The following is a 17,218-nucleotide window of genomic DNA, read 5'->3' as shown; positions in this document are numbered from 1 at the left end:
TACTGATGATATGGGTAGTACAAGAGTAGATCTACCACGAAATCAGAGAGGCTAAACCCTAGAAGCTAGCCTATGGTATGATTGTTGTTCATCCTATGGACTAAAACCCTCCGGTTTATATAGACACTGGAGAGGGCTAGGGTTACACAGAGTCGGTTACAATGGTAGGAGATCTACATATCCGTATCGCCAAGCTTGCCTTCCACGCCAAGGATAGTCCCTTCCGGACACTGGACGAAGTCTTCAATCTTGTATCTTCATAGTCCAGGAGTCCGGCCGAAGGTATAGTCCGGCTATCCGGACACCCCCTAATCCAGGACTCCCTCAGTAGCCCCTGAACTAGGCTTCAATGACGACGAGTCCGGCGTGCAGATTGTCTTCGGCATTGCAAGGCGGGTTCCTCCTCCAAGTACTTCATAGAAGATTTTGAACACAAAGGTAGTGTCCGGCTCAGCAAAATAAGTTTCCACATATTGCCATAGAGAGAATAATATTTACGCAAATCTAGTCTGCTGACGTATTCCGTTGCGTGACATCACACCACGGCCAAGTCTTTATTCAAATCGTTTTATTGTCCCACATTAGCGCATTTAGCGAGGCGGTTTCCTTGGCACGTCTTGTTAAAGCAGAGATCGTGTCCCCTTATTCCGGGATTCTCATCAATATGGGCGTGGGTAACCCAACCGCGCCATTGACTACGGCGCTTGGGAGATAAGCGAGTTTTACCAGGCTGGTGGGGGCGCATAGTCTCGTCCGCCCATATAAGGGGATAAGGATCCGCCTTTTCATCCACACCTTCTTCCTCCTTTGCCTATCCTTTTACGTGCACTCGAGCTCCAGCGCCCAAGTGCGCACACCCCACCTCAACCTTCTCCAGCCATGTCCGGAGCGGGAGGCAAGTGGATGGTCTCCTCCGTCACGAGGGACACATCAAAAGACTGAGGAAGGCGGGATACTTGTCAAACGACATTGAGCACCGACTTCCCGAAGAGGGGCAGCTCATCCCCACCCCTAGGCCCCATGATAGGGTGGTGTTCCTCCCCCATTTCCTCCGCAGACTGGGCTTCCCTCTCCACCCATTTGTCCGGGGGCTCATGTTCTACTATGGCCTGGACTTCCACAATCTGGCCCCAAACTTTGTCCTCAACATCTTGGCGTTTATCGTCGTGTGCGAGGCTTTCTTCTGCATCCGCCCCCATTTCGGCCTATGGCTCAAGACTTTCAATGTCAAGCCAAAGGTGGTGCACAACACCCAGGCGGAGTGCGGAGGCGCCATGGTGGGCAAGATACCCAACGTCCTATGGCCCGAGGGCTCCTTCGTGGAGTCCCTAAAGGGGTGGCAATCGGGGTGGTTTTACATCACCGAGCCGCGCGACCCTGAATGGGTCGCAGCCCCCGAGTTCCGATCTGGACCCCCTACGCGGCTCACCTCCTGGAAAGAGACGGGCCTGTCGTGGGGTAAAGAAGGAGAGCTAACCGGACTCCAAACATGCGTCCAAACCCTGGTGGACAAGAAGCTCAAACTTGTCAACGTAGTCCAGGTTATGCTCATCCGCCGGATCCTCCCGTGTCGACAACGGGCTTTCAACCTGTGGGAATTCGACCTGGCGCAGCACCGAACTCTGAGCAGGCTCTTCGACACGAGGTACGAAGATGCCTGGAAGGTGCTTTTCAAGGGCGCCGAGGCCCCCGCATCCGCTACCGAGGATCGCGGATTCAGCATGCAGCGTCGCGCTTGTGCGGTTAGCTATTTTTACCTTTCACAGGGGATTAGTTTTTCATAGTTTGACTCTATGCGGGATCTTAAGCTCCCTTACCTTTGACAGGATTGGCAGGAGACGTCCGGATAGATCAACTGTCCGGCTCCTTTACTCGAAGGCCCAGAGGACGCTCGCTTGGCGAAGCTGCTGGTTCCGGCACCCTATGTGGTGCCGGAGAAGAAGGCCAAGAAGAAGGCCACATGGACTCGGAAGAGTGCCCGACGCCTGGGGGTGTCGGATTCATCATCCGACGACTCCAAGACGCACTCCTCTCGTGAAGACGAGGGGGAGGAAGAAGAGACCTCTCCCCCTCCAGCGGGGGGAGAGAAGAAAAGGAAGGCCGCCCCAACTGGGGAGGCCGAAGGGTCCAAGAAGGGGAAAACCCATCCTCCGGACGGCTCCACCAACACCGACGATGGCGAAGAGGAGTGGCCGCATAGGGCCAAGCCCCTGGCGAGATCGTAAGTGTCCGGATACCAGAGTGATTCATAGTATTCCTCCATTGCACATCTTTTCCTTATGTCAAACATGTTTATGCAGTCCACCCAAAGACCGGCTCGACGTGTCATCGAGCAGTTCCCTGGATTCGTCGGATGTGAATTCGCTTCCGACGGCTACCTCCCCCACCCTACGGACGACGCCGAGGTGCTGTCCCAACAGGTTCCAAGCCAGGAGGAGGTGGTCCTGGAGGCACCGCAAGGCAACCTCCCGGACTCCAGGTGCAAAGGGGATAAAACCCCCAAGGGCTCCGAGTCCGGCCTTGAGCCGGACACCACGCCAGAACCTTCAATGGCTCCGGACTCCAGTAAGCAGCGTCCTTCCAAGAGGAGCGAGCCTACCGAGCCGGTGACCTCCGTCCAACCGGAGGCACCGGACAATTTGCTGGAGACGCTTAACGGCGCCTCCATCGACGAGGAGCACCGCACTATTATGAGTGCGGTGATCCAGAAGGTTCAGTCCGCCAAGAGCGGACTGACTGAAGCCTCTGCCAGCCTTCTAACAGGCTTTGAGGTAAGTAAAGAATATGTAAAAATATTACCGCATAGACAGTAGCCCCTGATGCTCTATTCGGCGTTCGAAAACAAAAGCTGAATAGAGGATCTAATAACATTCGCAGGAGTCTAACATAATCAAGTCGATATGCGTATGCAGGCTTCGCTGCTGGCCTCCGCTGCACTAACTGCGGAGGTGGATACGCTGAAGCAAAACCTTGCACGGTTCGAGAACGAGCTCGGCCATGCCAAGAGGAAACTCGAGGAGAAGGAAGGTAAGTAATACCTTGCACAAGTATATATAGAAGATGTGGTTGCAAAAAATGACAGGATCAACGTGCTATTATAGGGGCCACGACCGAGGTGGCAACCCTTAAGCAAGCATTGTCTGAGGCCGAAAATAGAGCGGCCGTGGAGAGCACGGAGAGAGGGAAGCAGGAGGCGCGGGTGGAGGAGGTGCAGAAAGAGCTCCAAGCTCTAGTGAAAAAACACGAGAGTTTGGAGCTTAACTCAAAGACGCAAGCGTCCGAGCTTGCGGCAGCCCTTAAAAGCACGAAGTCTGCCAAGGCCAAAGCCCAGAAAGCCCTCAAAGAAATTGAAGCGATGAAGAAGATAGCGGCGGGTAAGGCATTCATTATGCACACCAAGCACGTGAAAGTGAATTACTTGTTACTTACCCGAGTCCGGAGCTCTCCAGGAGCATTTGCAGATTTGCCCCACAGTGTGTCGGATGCCGCCGCCTACTACCGAGCCAAAGAGGGGAGCTCGACGGAGAAGGTGTTCTGGTCTCAGTATGTTGAGGCCGGACACCTGGTTCCTTTGAGCGACCAGCTGAAGCAAATGGTCGAGCTCCACAAGGTTGCCGAACAGGCCATAAAGGGCCTCATGGTTCGGCTGTGGCCTCGAGAGGCTCTACCTGGGAGCTACTTCTGGCTGGTAAGGCGGCTGGTGGATGCCTGTCCATGGCTTGAACTAATCAAGCGCTCCGTCTGCATCGAAGGTGCCCGTGCTAAAGTGCACTGGGGCAAGATGGATGCGAACAAGCTGGTGAAGGACGGGCCGCCGCCGGGCAAGGAGCACCGCGTCCCGGAAGCGTATTATGAGGGCGTCCTGAGGGGTGCCCGTCTTATAGCGGATGAATGCTCCAAAGATGTAATTTTTGAGTAAACTCACATTTATGATCCTGTACGCGGAAAACTTGTCCATGTGCGCTAAGCAACGCTTTTGAATTTAAAATATTACCTTCTGTGCGGCTGTTTATCAAATTGGAGAGATGGCAAGTCGTCATCTTCTGCCCCCATGCCACGAGTGCTGGGGTGTTTGGGATAAACATGAGCGCTCTTTTTCCCATTCTTGGGTCCTTAGAGGGAGGCGCTCAACACAACGAACAAGGCAATCGGACTATAATGCTTGAACACTCTCACTTAGCCATAGAATTCTATAATTTTAAATTTCGGTGAAGCCCCTAGTGTTCGGAAGACCGAGTTCGGGGTGCTATCCACGCCTAGGCCGGACAAAGCTGACTCCTCGCTCTAAGCGGCATTAGTCTTTAGGGACTCGAAAACCTCTCGAACAGCGACCAGCTCTCGCCTCATCATGACGGTCAGTTTTAGCTTTCTCTACTGAGCTGCTTAGCCCAGCTCAACTGGGGCACAATCGCTGTAGTTCTCCTAGTGCTACCTTAGCCGATATAACGGAACGTAAGGTACCAAAACATAGGAGCCGGGCAAACCCAACTATTGACCCAAGACATGATTCGGAGCCGATGCATATAATGCTATAAGTTCGGGGTGCCGCACTTGTGAAAGTGTTCGGACTTCTCACACCATGTTGTGGGGTACTTAAGCCCCTGGCGTATTGGCCGTACCAAAGTGTACGGGTGCAACATGTCATTAATGAACACATATTCCTAAAAAGAGGCAATGCAATAATAGATGGAAGCTATGCATTGTTTATTTAAAAACACTGTGATCAAAGCAGAACGATACAAATAGTGCGATAAGCAAAAGATGGGACTATCAAATATGTCCTTTCCAGGGGCGAGCTATGAAATGTTATGCGAAACAGGTATACTGCTCATTATAGAGACCACCTTAGAGTTCCGTAGTGCGGCATAGCTTTCTGCTTCCCTGGTTGTATCGTTTGTGCGGTAATTGTACTGCCAGACAAGCGTTCCGAAGAATGGGGTCCTGAAAAGAAGAGAAAATTAAGAAATTGGCAGCCCCTAGTGCGTTTTAAGCCGCGTTTCGGGCGTGCCGTGATGGTGCCCCTCCCCCTGTGCCCATGGTATTTCCAGAGCATAGTTATGTACGCGCAGAACTGGTTTCGCAAGTTCGTGAGGGCTGGGGTTAGGGCCGCATTGTTACGCTTGCTCTGAATGTGCCGGGCGGTCTTGGTGTAGGTTACTCCGGGCGTGCTTGACGGTGTCCAGACGTTTAATGGCCGGACTAGAGAATTGCCTTGAGAGGCTGCTTTGTACTTCCGCTGCGATAGCCGTATTATGCTCCTCCGTTCGGAGAGAGCGTTCGGTGTTTCCATTGACCATGATGATGCCTCGAGGGCCTGGCATCTTGAGCTTGAGGTATGCGTACTGCGGCACCGCATTGAACTTGGCAAATGCTGCCCGAGCAGTGCGTGATAGCCACTGAGGAATGGGACTATGTCAAAGATTAACTCCTCGCTTCGGAAATTATCCGGAGATCCGAAGACCACTTCAAGTGTAACTGGGCCTGTACATTTGGCTTCTACACCTGGTATGACGCCTTTAAAGGTCGTTCTGGTGGGTTTAATCCTCGAGGGATCGATGCCCATTTTCCGCACTGTATCCTGATAAAGCAGGTTCAGGCAGCTGCCACCGTCTATAAGGACTCTAGTGAGGTGAAATCCGTCAATAATTGGGTCTAGAACCAATGCGGCGAATCCTCCATGACGGATGCTAGTGGGGTGGTCCCTTCGATCAAAAGTGATCGGGCAGGAAGACCATGGGTTGAACTTTGGGGCGACTGGCTCCATTGCGTATACGTCCCTTAGCACACGCTGCCGCTCCCTCTTGGGGAAGTGGGTTGCGTATATCGTGTTCAACGTCCGCACTTGTGGAGGAAAACCTTTCTGTCCACTGTTGTTCGGCGGCCGGGGCTCCTCCTCGTCATCGCTATGCAGCCCCTTGTCTCTGCTTTCAGTATTTAACTTCCCGCTTTCTTGAACACCCAACAATCCCTGTTGGTGTCATTGGCTGGTTTTTCAGGGGTGCCATGTATCTGGCATGAGCGGTCGAGCATTCGGTCCAAACTGGACGGGCCCGGAGTATTTCTTTTGAATGGCTTTTTCCGCTGACCGGGTTTAGAGCCTTTGAATCCGGCATTAACTGCCGTATCCTCAGCATTGTCGCCGTTAATGCGGTGCTTTTTCTTGTTGCAACGCGACCTGCCACTGCTGTCCTTGGTCATGTTATTGCCAGGGCTCTTGGTCATGTTATTGCTGCGAGCTAGCCAGCTATCTTCTCCCGCGCAAAAGTGGCATAAGTGTCATGAGGGCTACCATAGATTTCGGCTTTTCCTGTCCTAGGTGCCGTGCAAGCCACTCGTCGCGGATGTTATGCTTGAAGGCTGCTAGGGCCTCTGCGTCCGAACAGTCGACGATTTGATTTTTCTTGGTTAGGAACCGTGTCCAGAATTGTCTGGCCGATTCCTCTAGTTGCTGAATTATGTGGCTTAGGTCATCGGCGTCTGGTGGTCGCACATAAGTGCCCTGGAAATTGTCGAGGAATGCGGCTTCCAGGTCCTCCCAACAACCAATTGATGCTGCTGGCAAGCTGTTAAGCCAATGTCGGGCTGGTCCTTTAAGCTTGAGTGGGAGGTATTTGATGGCGTGTAGGTCATCACCGCGGGCCATGTGGATATGAAGGAGATAGTCCTCGATCCATACCGCAGGATCTATTGTGCCATCGTATGATTCGATGTTCACGGGTTTGAAACCCTCGGGGATTTGATGATCCATTACTTCATCTGTGAAGCATAGTGGGTGTGCGGCGCCTCTGTATTGGGCTACATCACGACGCAGCTCAAACGAGCTTTGTCTACTGTGTTCAGCCCGGCCGGATTTACTGTATCGGGCGTGATGAGTACCGTCTCGTGCTGTGGGGCGCCCACGTGATCCGTAGATCGATCTTGTTTGCCTTTCCTTGTCCTCCAATATATCTCGTAGGTCTGGCGCATTTTCCCATGCCTTGGTGGTTTTTGAGCGGTGCCAGGGTGCGGCTTGAGTGGAGGGCCAAGAGGCCTCTCTGTCGCGGCCACGGGGTGGCCGGTCGGCCGCATCATGCATTGGTGATGTAGGTTTAAGTGCTTCCTCCTCTAATTGGGGTAGCAACCTATGCTTTGGGTAGCTCTTGGAGGGGCGTTCGAGTTCATACTCTTCGGCCGCAAGGACTTCAGTCCATCTGTCAGCTAGCAAATCTTGATCAGCTCTAAGCTGTTGCTGTTTTTTCTTGAGGCTGCTCGCCGTGGCCATAAGCCTGCGTTTGAAACGCTCTTGTTCGACGGGATCCTCCGGCACGACAAATTCGTCATCGTCGAGGCTTGCCTCGCCTTCGGAGGGAGGCATATAATTATCGTCCTCGACCTCTCTGTCTGCCGCTCTCTCATGAGGGCTGGCTTCTCTATCCTCCTGTGCTGAATCTTGCTGGAGGTGGTTGTCTTCGGCACTATCTGGGGTGTTTTTATCCCCGTGCCGGAATCACCGTTTTTGTTTTGGCGGGATTTAGAACGGCGCCGCTGACGCCGGCACTTAAGCTGCTTCTTGGAGGGGTCATCCTCCACTGTTCCATCGCCATTGCCTTCTTTTGGGGTATCCACCATGTATATATCATACGACGAGGTGGCTTTCCAGTGCCCTATAGGCGCTGGTTCTTGATCGTCTCCTGCATCGGCGTCCATACCGTCGATGTCTTCGGAGTCGAAGTCGAGCATGTTGGTTAAATCATCGATAATGGCTATGAAGTGGGTGGGCTTTGAATTTCTTCATCATCCGCATCCCAACCTTGCTGACCATAGTACGGCCAGGGCTCTCCTGACAAAGAGAGAGACTTTAGTGAATTCAGAATATCGCCGAAGGGCGAGTGCTGAAAGATGTCCGCGGTGGTGAACTCCATGATCGGTGCCCAACCGGGTTCGATCGGTCGGGGCGCGGAGGGCTCGGAGTCTGGAGAGGAGTCCGGCTCCTTGGAGTCACGGGCTTCGCAGAGAATAGGGCTGGTGTTCGGCTCGATCGCCATAGAGATTGCAGCCCCTGAGGCGGTGTCTAACCACCCATCCTCGGTTGGTGTGATCGGCTCCGAGCTAGGGGTCGGAGCGGACACAGGTGCGGCCTCCAGGGCACTGTTCGGCGGTAGAGCTAAATCATGCCCATCATGACAGTGCGGCGCGCTCGGCTGTGCCTCGAATCCGTCGAAGATCAAGTCTCCGCGGATGTCGGCCGTGTAGTTCAAACTTCCAAATCTGACCTGATGGCCAGGGGCGTAGCTTTCGATCTGCTCCAGATGACCAAGCGAATTGGCCCGCAGTGCTAAGCCACCGAATACGAAGATCTGTTCGGGGAGAAAAGTCTCACCCTGGATCGCATTGCCGTTAATGATCAGAGAAGCCATCAGGCCTAAAAGTGACGACACAAAGGAACTCTCAATGAAAGCACTAATGTCGGTATCAAAACCGGCGGATCTCGGGTACGGGGTCCCGAACTGTGCGTCTAGGCCGGATGGTAACAGGAGGCAGGGGACACGATGTTCTACCCAGGTTCGGGCCCTCTTTATGGAGGTAAAACCCTACGTCCTGCTTGATTAATATTGATGATATGGGTAGTACAAGAGTAGATCTACCATGAGATCAGAGAGGCTAAACCCTAGAAGCTAGCCTATGGTATGATTGTTATTCGTCCTATGGACTAAAACCCTTCGGTTTATATAGACACCAGAGAGGGCTAGGGTTACATAGAGTCGGTTACAATGGTAGGAGATCTACATATCCGTATCGCCAAGCTTGCCTTCCACGCCAAGGAAAGTCCCTTCCGGACATGGGACGAAGTCTTCAATCTTGTATCTTCATAGTCCACGAGTCCGGCCCAAGGTATAGTCCGGCTATCCGGACACCCCCTAATCCAGGACTCTCTCAAAAGCCCTGACCAGAGCATCCACATTGTCATCCACCCAGCGCACCAGGTTGTCCCAGATGGCTCCGGGCACAGGAGCAACCGCGGCGTTGAAGTCAAAATTGGGATCGATGCTCTGGAGATTGCTGAAAACGAGGGAGACCGTGTGCCCAAGAAGTCCTCGGCTCTTTTCTTGAACAAGCTCACGAGCCTTCTCGGCCTGGTCCTCCAAGCGTGTCACGACGTCAGTGAAGAAGCGGAGATGACTGGCATAGTCTTCTGCGTGGGGATGAGGGGCGTGTTTGTCATAGATGGCGCCCAAGGCCCGGTTGGCCCTTTCTCGGAGGGCCTGGAGCATGGGACCATGCTCGTGCTGCTACGTCTGCCGGTGGAGCGCTTCCTCCCTGCTCTGCTGCGCGAGGGACTCGGCATCAGTAACCCGCTGCTGAAGCGGGAGCAGTTCGGCACGGGCGGAGGCCAATTCGGCCTGGACAGAGATCAGGGCTGCTGCAGCTGCCTTCTCGAGCTGCTCCACTTCGTCCAGCCTTGACCTAAGGGTATTTGCTCTGCCCTCAGCTCTAGCCTCCACCATCTTCAGCTTTCAGGTCGTGCGTATTGGCAAGATCCGCATGAGCTTTTGCCACCCTACGATTGACTTCCTCCTGGATCCTGGCTTCGCTCGCACTGGCGGCATCCTACGCTTGGGTGACCTGGCGCTCCCTCGTCTCCAATCGCTGAAGCTCAAGGCTATACTCCATGGCCTCCAGCATCAGCGCCTCCTCGCACTTTAAGATCTCTTCCTATTCGGAAGGCGACCCCTTCATCGACGCCAAGGCAGCCCTGCACGCCTCAACCTGCTTCTCCAGGGAGGCGTTCAGAGCTCGAAGCTCCCCTTCACGCTTCTCTGTGGCCTCGCGGCAGCGGTAATCCTCCCTCGTCTCCTGCAAGGCTTGGGCACTGGCTTAGCGCGAGGTAACAAGGGATGCCACAGCCAGCACGATGACGCAATCGCGCTGGAGACGCCCGAGATCGATGGCCACCTTCAGCTAGTCCCATTCGTCCGCCAGCCGAAGGCCTTCTGTTTCAAGACGGGCTGCAACATCCACAAGCCCTTCCCCGAAACGGCTCAACACACCCATTGCTTCCCGGAAGAGCTCATGACGGATGGCACCGCGCTAGCGCAAGCTCTAACATGCGGCCAGGACCGTCCTCCACGCCAGGGGTCGTCGAATAAGTTTGAAGCGGCTCGCTTGCTCCCAGCAGGGGGCTGGAGGCCGGCGCCTTCCCAGCTACCCTCCGGACCTCAGTGGAGGAGCGTCGGGGCGGGGCCTCATCGCTCGAAGATGAGGCTAGCGCCGAGGTCGTCCAGCCGCGGGCAATGAGCAATGGTTGGGCCCTCGGCATGCTCTCCGCGCCCCAGGCAGGACCTCGGAGGAGGAACAACAAGAACGCAGGGTCGAGGCGCCAGGCCGGTGCATCCACCTCCTCGGCAGGCCCCACGCCACGCGTGGCAGGCCGACACGGGGCGCTCAAGGTCAGCAGAGGGCCCGAAGCATGCAGAGGTCGCTTCTCGGGAGATTTCGTCGCCTTTGCAGAAGGGGCCCTAAGGAACTGCGGTCAGGAATAGAAGTCGCGCTCAAAAAATTACAAAGATAAGGTACTCACTCGAGTATGGCAATGTACTTACTTTGCTTCAATGGACAGAAGGCGTCACCACTACAGTTTGAAGACCCCTTCCACTTACGAAGCGCTTCGAAGTTCGGTCGGAGCCGGCCGAAACCCTAGATGTGGTCAACAATGCCGGGCATGCATGGTGTGGCTCCTGAGGAGGCGACCTCAGGATCGCTAGGCCACGTGGAGTCCCCGGTCCTCGCCTCATGGCGGCACGCCAGGGCCTCGTGGGCTCCGGCCTTAGGAGTATCAGACTGCATCACCCCTACGACCGCTTCCTCAAGATGGCTCTCTCGAGCCCCGGCGGACGACACTCCAGGAGCCCCGAGCGACGCCGGCTCCTCAGCAGCCGCGCTGATGGTGTTTGACGATGACCGCCCCCCTGCGCCCACTTCTGGGGCGGGCACCGTGCAGGCGGCGACCAAGGGGGCCATGAAGACGAGGCTCTCGTGAGGCCCTTCAAGGCCGGCCGGGCGTAGCCCCTATTCGTCGAAAGGGGGCATCTGCCTCGTGAACTCCATCGTGTTCGAGCAGTAGTACAAGAGGTAACCCTCCTCCGTCATATCGGCTGGCAATAGGTCACCCGTCAGGAGCTCAAGCATAGTGTGATGAGCCTCAAGTGGAAGCTCGGGCTCGTGAAGCCGCATGAGGTCCTTGCTGCCGGAGAAGGTCCACATTAGACGATAATGGCGCTGGAGCGGGGCGATGCGGCGCCGGATGAACTCCTTCACCACCGTGGGCGCCGTCATGCCGAGGTCCTTCAGCCTCTCAGCTGGCACCATACGTGGAAAGACGAGGGTTAGTGAGCTTCTCGTGTCCCCAGCCGGAGTTGGGAGCAACTGGTGCCATCGGAAGCAAGAGCAGGGGGCTTCACACGGCGACATCCATGAACACCCACCGCCTCCGGAACCCGCTCACAGACGGCGAAAGCTCGAAGTCAATCCCCAGATCGGCCGTCGCAGCCACGGCCTAGAAGCTCAAGCATCCGTAGTGGTGCCGGGGCCAGTTAGATGCAACGAGAAAAAGTGGCGAAGTAAGGCCACAGAGGGAGCAATGCCCACCATAGCCTCGCAGACAAAGGCGAAGACAGCAAGAAGGAAAATGGACTGGGGATCCAGATGCAGCATATTGATTTGGTAGTGGGAGAGCACGGCGTTGAAGAAGGCGGAGAAAGGGGGAATCAGGCCAGCCTAGAGGGCTTGAAGATGAAGGGGGTCTCGGTGGCTGTCCTGTCGACCGCGGCGTGGGATGCGGGCCAAGCCACCATCTTCCCCCATTCGTTGAAGTCGGCCGCGATTGCTGGGCGGACCTTGTCCATCGCCTCCTGCTTGAGCACCACCGACCTCTCGACGGCGGGCTCAAAGGCCTATGGTGCTTCGAGTGAAGCCTGCAGCTTCTTCTTCCGGCTCGGCGCCATGGTGATGGAGTGGGTTGGATCCTGGCTTGGTTGGATAAGGAGACCGTTGCTTTCGGGAAGATGGAGGAGTTGGGGAGTGCGCTGCTAGGAATGAAGGTGGGGTTGTGTAGGCAATGGTGTCCGGCTAGCCAGGCGGATATCAAGGCAGCTTGGGAAGTGGAGACGCCAACGTCCTGCCAGTCGCCACACGTCAATCGAGGCTGCAGGCGGTTGGGGCCCGCGGCGCTCCGCACTTTCCCTTTGGCTTCGCCTCGAAGCCAAGTCCGAGCGGCCTTGGGCCTGGGGGCTACTATCGGCGTCCTGGGAACGGGGGTACCCAGATCTGCCTGCCTGTGGCCCAGGGCGTGGCTCCACCAACGGCCTGGTATGGCCCATCTTCATCAGCAACCACTCAAGACCCTCGCAAGGGGCCAAGCCTCGCAAGGAGGACGACACCAAGACCTCCTCTAGGGAGGCTCGCTAGGTTGGCTCCAGAGGAGTGGATATATCTATGCAAGGGGCGCCTCGCGAGGTCCGCATGACGTGAGCCATGACGACCAAGGGAAGGCAGGCGCCACTGGGCGCAGAGTGCCAGTTTCCTCTTTGGTGCTAACGGAGAAGGCGCAGGCGAGGAGTCCCGATGCATCAGGCAAAGGTTTCCATATCGGTGCAACAATACCAACACCAGCAGGACGGCAGGACGGAGGTCACCACGGAGCCCACGTCAGCTTCACCACCATAGCCTTTGGCAGGCGAACACCACCTTTTGTCAGGATAACTTGTACTAGATGTCTCCCTTCGAAATTGGCCATTGTGGGATCCCTTCCCGTCTAAACATTTGGGAAGAGGACCAGGGTCTCTATAAATAGGACAAGCCACCAACATAGCAAGGGACGGATCATTCAGACCATCCTCAAGCACACCAGCTCCTCGAGCTCAAGAACACCTCTCCTCAGGAGGTTGTTCATCCACTGTACTAGTTCATCCTAAGCCCACGAGGCAATCCACCACACCACACTGGAGTAGGGTATTACACCACAACGGTGGACCGAACCAGTATGAATTCTCGTGTCACTTATTCCTTGGGTTCGGCGAGCTAGGCCTTGAGATCGCGGCGAGAGCGAGCTAGGGAGAGAGAGATCTTCATGCGCCCCCTGATGTTCGAACCTTAAGGGTTTGCCGGAACCCAGAATCTGACAACGGATGCAGAGGGAGCAAAGGGGCACGAGGAGATAGCAGACGGGTGCTATTAAGGCCCTGTCGTTCACTGTTCGCCCGTGGGCACGTGGCAACAAGCACTGACGAGGAGGTTCTGGAGGGGGGGTGAGGTCCAGGGAGGTGGCAACGATGAGAGGAAGCGGTCCAACATGCTCACGCACGCGAAGACGATGAGAGGAGGAGGTGCTGAAGCACAAACGACGCCCTGGACACGCCACAGCAAGTAGAGCGCGTGCATAGGCTTGCCATCATCATAGTCACCACGTGAATCGGGTCATTCAATGCTCTCTGGCACCCAGAATGTTGTCTAGCTGATAGTCCTTCCAATATAGATCATAAATGAGTTTATGGCTTGATTTGGGGTGATGTGGTTGTGTTGGAACTAAGCTCTAAAGTTTGCTGTAGCAAACTTGGCTGTGCACTAGTGAACAACATGGGAAAGCTGAGGACCAAAATTGATGACAGTGGTGATTAACTAAGGAAGGACTACAATCCTAGGGAGTTTGAGGAGAAATTGACCAAGTCTTAATATAGTTGCTTTGCAACTGACCAAAATGGTCCAGAAAATAGATCAAGAAGGGGCACTCACATGGAGTAACCAATTGATCTAAAATTTGGCAAGGCCTAATGTTTTGGACATATGAAGATGCTGTAAAAATTTCATACCAAATGGACAAACCAAAATGGTACTTGCTTCATAAACATCCTCTCTGTCCAGAAACTTGGAAAAAATCTAGAGAAATATTGGCTTGATGAATTGATCTTAAAATTGGTGGAGAAGATTTATCTAGGTAGAAGCATGATCTGGTAGTTTTTTAGAATTAATGAAGCAATATAAAATATACTTTCTTCACAACCTGAAAATATTGCAAGAAGCAAAGATTTGGTTCTATGCTTACATAGTTTATTGTATAAGGTTGAACATTGCAGGAGAGTGATAATATGAGTGCATGAAGGGGTGTGCAAAATTTCAACTCATTTGGATACTCCTAGCTAGTACTTCCTTCACAAAGCCTTCTGTCTGACAGAAACTTTGAAAAATCACTGAGGAAGAATGGCTAAGAAAATTAAGTTGAATTTTTGCATGAGGCAATGATTATGATGTAGAAGCATGCCCAAAAAGTTGGGAGAAACTAGGAAAAGATAAATGACACTTCCTTCACAAAGAGCCATTCAAGGACGAATAGGAAAAGGAATATTGATGGATTATTTTTGAACTAGGCAAGGAAGGTTTTTGACATATTTGTGGAATATATTACCCAAAAAAATTATGAGAATTATTTGGGAATTTTGGGAGTGACAGAAATATAGGTTGCTTCACAACCTAGGACAATTAGAGTTATTCCTTTAATAGAAAAAGGAATATTCCCTAGGAAAGGATTTTAGGGTTTGGTGAAGAAGTGAAGTGACATGATCATGGGAAAGTTTTGAGAATGATGAGCCACTTGGGAGAAGAAATGATGATGATCTCCTAGTTTGCAAGTCCACAGATCCACTCCAAAAAGAAAATCAGAGCAAAAACAAATAAATAAAAAGAAAAAGAAAAGGGCTAAAAACCAGGATGTTACAAACATCCCCCCTTAAATAAATCTTGTCCTCGATATTTGGTTGCTCAGGGAACAAGTATGACTTGTGGACACCGTTTCCAACTCGGATATCCTTTTCCTTTTTATATTGTTCCCTCAAGAATTTCATATGATTTTCTTACCTTGCTCTGGGTGGTTTGCTTCACGTTTCCAAAATTCTAACAGGTTTTTGCTCATATACCAAATCCTCTTGCTGACATTGATTCTTTCATATCCGTACTGATATCCAAAGGTCTGTGTAGGATCGAAAGTATGTCTAGTGGGGGTGATTAGACTACTTGACCAAATAAAAATCTAGCCTTTTCCCAATTTTAATTCTTGGCAGATTTTAGCAACTTAGCACAAGTCAAGCAAACAACCTACACATGCAATTCTAAGAGTATAGGAGCAGAATGTAAAACAATTGCATATGAAGGTAAAGGGAGGAGTTTGGAGGGAGCAAACGCAATGTAGACACAGAGATTTTTGGTGTGGTTCCGATAGGTGGTGCTATCGTACATCCACGTTGATGGAGACTTCAGCCCAAGAAGGGTAATGGTTGCGCCAGTCCACAGAGGCTCCACCCACGAAGGGTCCACGAAGAAGCAACCTTGTTTATCCCACCATGTTCCTCACTAGGTTAGATCTTCACGAAGTAGGCGATCTCCTTGCCCGTACAAACTCCTTGGTTCAACTCCACAATCTTGACGGAGGCTCCCAAGTGACACCTAACCAATCTAGGAGACACCACTCTCCAAGAGGTAACAAATGGTGTCTTGATGATGAACTCCTTGCTCTTGTGATTCAAATGATACTCTCCCCAACACTCACCTCTCTCTCATAGGATAGGAATTGGTGGAAAAATTGTTTGAGTGGAAAGCAACTTGGGGAAGGCTAGAGATCAAGATTTATGTAGTTGGAATGAAGTATCTTCACCTCAACACAAGTGTAGGTGGTTCTCTCTCAGAAAATGTATCTTGGAAGTGTAGGCATGTTCTGATGGCTCTCTTTACGAACGAAGAGTGGGTGGAGGGGTATATATATCCTCCACACAGAATCTAACCATTACACACAAATCACCAAATTCGGTGGGACCGAATCATACAACTCGGTCAGACCGATTTTAGTTCATAATGTGACCGTTAGGGTTTTCGGTGGGACCGACATGTCAACTCGGTGGGACCGATATCACTAGGGTTAGGGCATAACGTAATTTCGGTGAGACTGATTACACAAACTCGGTGAGACCAATTTTGGTAATAGACTAACCAGAGAGTTGGTCAGGAAATCTCGGTGTGACCGATTCGCTCTCTCGGTAGAACCGAAACGTTACGAAAGGGAAACAGAGAGTTTGCATTGCAATCTCGGTGGGACCGATCGCTCATCTCGGTTGGACCAAAATGTTATGAAGGAAAACAAAGAGATGACAATCCCATCTCGGTGAGACCGAGATCCCTATCGGTGGGACCGAAAAGACTAGGGTTTGTGGCAATGGCTATGTCAGGTGAACTCGGTGGCGCCGGATAGATCAAATCGGTGGGGCCGAGTTTGACTTTTGGTTTGGGATATATTTGGATATGAGAAAGTGGTTGATGGTTGTGGAGCATATCACTAAGCACTTTGAACCTCATTAAGCAACACCTCATCCCCTCTTAATAGTATTGGCTTTTCCTATGGACTCAATGTGATCTTGGATCCCTAAAAATGAAATGTAGAGTCTTGTGCTTTGAGCTTGAGCCAATTCTTTTGTCCTTAGCATTTTGAGGGGTCCACTTTCTAATCCATGCCATGCCAATCATTGAGCTTTTCCTGAAATATTTATCTTCAAGTAGCATTAGCTCAATGAGCTATATGTTGTTAGGAATTACCACCACCCAGGGATAGTTGCACTTTCAGTCTCCCCCTTTTTGGTAATTGATGACAACATATAGATCAAAGCTTCAACAAATGATTATAAGATTTAAAAACATCGTCACTTTTGAGAAGTATGTGATAAGCAAGATCTCCCCCTAAATTTGTGCATTATTTAAAATTTGCTTTTGAATGCAAATGCACAATCGATTAGGATCATGGGTTACTCTTCCATGTCACATACATCTTGGTGGAGCGCTCAAAATGATAGAAATTAAAACCATGCACTCATCACCAAGCAAGTGAATGATCATATATGGAATATAAAGGATAGCATCGTTCAACCAAACATAATGTAGCATATAATCAACCACATGATCATACAAGTATCTCACAAGGACATAAGGTATCTCACACAAGCACACAATAGAAGTAGTTCAACCAAAATAGCAAGAGAGATAAAAAGCCAAGACACTCTCTCTCGAAGCCTATGATATATACATTTTTCTCCCCCTTTGGCAACAAGTTACCAAAAAGTTTGAAAATATATAGTGCTATACGTCTCTCAGGCTTGGTCTTCGGGAGGAGGTGTGCATAGAACTCCAAGGACGAAGGCTTCCGATG

Source organism: Triticum dicoccoides, chromosome 4A (genome assembly GCF_002162155.2).
Source record: "Triticum dicoccoides isolate Atlit2015 ecotype Zavitan chromosome 4A, WEW_v2.0, whole genome shotgun sequence".
NCBI lineage: Eukaryota > Viridiplantae > Streptophyta > Magnoliopsida > Poales > Poaceae > Triticum > Triticum dicoccoides.
Note: the sequence above shows the minus strand (reverse complement) of the source record.